The sequence below is a fragment of the Populus euphratica genome, unplaced genomic scaffold (genome assembly GCF_000495115.2).
Source record: "Populus euphratica unplaced genomic scaffold, PopEup_1.0 scaffold1044.1, whole genome shotgun sequence".
NCBI classification, from domain to species: Eukaryota; Viridiplantae; Streptophyta; class Magnoliopsida; order Malpighiales; family Salicaceae; genus Populus; species Populus euphratica.
Genome location: NW_011500887.1, coordinates 7,054 through 10,861, shown reverse-complemented (window position 1 = coordinate 10,861; position 3,808 = coordinate 7,054). Strand labels below are relative to the sequence as shown.

The 3,808-nt window shown below is 30.5% G+C and overlaps 1 long non-coding RNA gene across 1 annotated transcript; it reads right to left on the bottom strand.

Annotated features, from left to right (window-relative positions):
• Positions 1 to 2,884: 2,884 nt before the first annotated feature.
• LOC105116718 (uncharacterized) lies at positions 2,885 to 3,802 on the bottom strand. The gene is made up of 2 exons (XR_840580.1): positions 3,121 to 3,802; positions 2,885 to 3,088 (listed from the first exon to the last, which is right to left on the bottom strand). It is a non-coding gene; the product is annotated as an uncharacterized LOC105116718 (long non-coding RNA).
• Positions 3,803 to 3,808: the final 6 nt, after the last annotated feature.

The window sequence follows — 3,808 nt, the reverse complement described above, 5'->3', positions numbered from 1 at the left end:
ATTCTTGAATTTAAGTTAGGGTGTACTTTTTTTATAAGAGTTTTGGACAGCTGAGATTTTATTGGTTCATCTAAATTTATAAAATATATTTTTTGAAAAAAAGTTTTCCTTGAATCTAAAAAAAATTAAATAGAAAAGATTTAAAAAAAATATATAAGATATGCTGGCGACTCACTCATGTTGCAATGAGATCTTAAACCAATATGAAGAGTATTAGGCTTAGATTTCTGAACTGCTGTGGTTTTTTATTGTAATAAATAACGAGATATTATCAAAGTGTTAATATTATATGTCTGAATTTTATAATTCTCTTTTAAAACAATGCTAAAAAAAAAAAAAATGCAGACAAAACATCAAGATTTTTCTTGTTCTTATTGATTCAAGTAGCACGTTTCCAAAGATGTGCTCGTGGTTCTTTGATATCCCGGGGCTAAAATTTATCTTTTTTTTCTAGGTAAAAACAAGATTGATTTTATTAATAATATACCAAAAGATGTTGGGAAATCACCGTTGCTTCCTCCACCTTTTATGCATAAATAATTGAAAGGTTTTTTTTTTATTTGTTTTGTTTTTTTATGTCTTTATAGATTTTTTTTACTTTTTTTTATGTTTTTTTAATAATTTTTTTTTATTTAATTTAGCTTATGAATATGAAAACAAAAAAGCTTCCCCCACGTCTTTTATGCATAAGTAATTGAAAGGTTTTTTTTTTGTTTTTTTTCCAGTTTTATTTTTATTTTTTTGTTTTTTATACTTTTATGGGTTTTTTTTATACTTTTTCTTTGTTGTTTTTTCTTTTTGTTAATTTTTTTATTTAATTTAGTCTGTAAATGTTAAAAACAAATTTATTTAGTTATTAGATTTTTATGACACAGATCTTGGATTTGACAAATTTATCCAATTTTTTTTTTACTTTTTAATCAATTGTTTTCGTTTAGTTTAGTTTGTTACTTTTTTTCATTTAACCCGTCAATTTTTTTTATTTAGTTATCAAATTTTTATGATACAAATCTCAGATTTGATGGGTTAACTCAGTTAATTTAGATTTTTTTTTTGTTTTTTCTCATTAGTAACAGGCTGATCTCTTTTTTTTTTGTTTTTTTAATTAATTTTTTTTTCATTTAATTTAGATTGTTAATATTCAATTATTTTTTATTTAGTTATCAAGCTTTCATGATACAGATCCTGATTTGTCAGGTAACTTGGTTTGAGAGGTTAACTTGTTTGAGAGGTTAACCTGTCAATTTTTTTTATTTAGTTATCAAATTTTCATGACATGAATCCAAGGTTTTGATGGGTTAACCCAATTAATTCAGATTTTTTTTCTTTTTCTTCATTACTTTTTTTTTCTATTGATTTTTTTAATTAATTTATTTAATTATTACACTTTTATAATATAATTTTACAGTCAAACTCACATCCAAAACTTCTGGTATTACACTTAAACTTACTGGGCTATGTAAATTTAATATTATTATTAATATTATAAATATTATTTTTAAATTAGATAATATAATTAAATTTAAGATTTTTAGATATAACTTTATAAAAAGATGTAAGGTTTTTAAATTTTAACTTTTTCTTATTATTTTTTATAAAAAAAAAATAATCCGCAACATCATAGGGATTATCTAACTGGTAGCATGTTAGCTTATAGTTTTTGACCCGTTGAAATTAATGTTGGTCGCTGCATGCCTGCTCTTTGGCCTTGACACTAGAGCCTCGGTGTTCGCTGCAGGCTGCAGCATCACTCCCCTGCATGAAGCTATGCCTGGGCCTCGTCTTGACGTCTAGCATTCCATGAGCTATGCTAATTTGTTGTACTAGGTGTTTTTTGTCTTGTTCATCCAAGGTTTTTCTTCAAGAATCCTCTGGGAGCTACTCTACTTCTTGCCTAAAGCTGTTTCTGCAAATAGCTAGGCTTTTGTCATATAATTCCAGGTAAAAACAAGATTGGCATTACAGATGCGGAACAGCTCAAAGGGAAAAAAAGGGAAAAAAAAAAAACATCCTTGAACATGCCCGAGATACGATTCCAAACCTCTTAACATCTTACTGTCTTTCCTAGGATGTTTTTTCAGGGCACCAAACCGAAGTGGCAGCATAAGGGCTGCCAGTAACTGGGCATATATTGGCGTATCGAAATGTTCTAAACCAAACATTTCACAGAAGTAGAGTGGGACTCCTGAAGCAAAAGAATAACGAGACCAAATCATGACCCACCGTTATACAAGCACGGACAAGCACATGTATAATAGGATTAGGAGTTTGTCCAAAAACAAAAGGACACTGCCAAATTACAAAGCCAATATTGTGTCATGTGACAGGATTTAGAATTAAAAGAAGGAAAAGAGAAAGGTCAAATGTGAGGGAGCACTAATAGCATGGCTAATCAAACACAGAGAACCACTTACGGAAAAGAATTTGACATTTAACCGTCATTTCAAAACAAAATACAGGATTGTGAGCAACCTAATATGCCACAAAAACCACATAGAAAGGAAAGTTTTATTAGAAAGAAGAAGAAGAAAACACAAAAGGAGAATAAGACATCCTTCTGAATTGCAGAACACACAACAAACAAGATTAAAATAAAAGGCACTCGAATATGTCAAATATAGGTTTTGAAAATATACATATATCGTCAGCTATCCATTCGAGGGAGGAGACCCTCAAGAATAATCATTTGGTGCTTCAAGTAATAAGAAGCAAAATAATGGGAAACATGGAAACTCAAACTTAGATTTCAGATAAAATAAAAAAATATTATGACCATGAAGCTGGCATGCACAAGAAGGGGAGAGTGTAACATGAAAAGTAGTAAAACAATTAACCCCACAACTTGAATCTCATCATCCTAAATTTTATTACTAAAGAAGAATGATGCTGAAAAGAATGAACCTCATAAGACTATAGAATCAGGTAAGCATATAAGACACAGAATAGGAGAGGAAAAATAGAATAGCCAATGCTTGCAAGATTACGTCTTTTTAATCGAGTCAGTCTCACAGTTTATGTTGACATTATTGTAGAGCAAGTCATTATCAAAATGTGTATATACATCTAAATCCCAACTTAAAGAGATTTTCTTTAAATACCGATTAATATAAAAAAAAATACATGGTTGGTCCCCTGCAAGTTGATAAAAACCCATATCATCGATGCTAAAACTGAAACTTTCCATCTACATCACCATGACATCTTAAAACTTAACATAATCATCAGTCAAGGCATCAAGAAAATCCAAACAGCAAAAGCATTAGAGAAGATGTCTTGCACCTGCTAGGGCATTGTTTAAACACATCTGGTGTTGTTCCATAGATACCAAGACTGGCTGTTAACTAACATCGGATCCAATATCATGTTTGATGAAACAGTGATAGGAGGCATTCAAGATACCAAACCTGACATTTCTCTGCAGATGTGGAAATAAGAAAAAGAACTTTAAATGGGAAACAACTGCTGGGCATTTCTAGGACACTTATGCACTGACCTAATTGTACGGTTTTCTGTATTGATTCTTTTGTAGATTTGTTCTCTCGAGCATCTTGAGCAACATAATCTTAACTGAACTTCCAATTAATATTTCAGGGCATTAATGAAAGAAATCTGACACTTAAACTCCTAAAATCCTTCCATGTAGTAGTGTGGATAATGCCACTTGCTACCCAGGAACATTTTCAATTTCTTGAAATACTGGCAGGATTGACAGAGAGTGACCTTATGGCAAATGTAAAACCACTACCACAGTACACATTCAAGGAGGCTTCTTTATTCTGAATATCAGGGCTTAGACTGACTGTTTGAG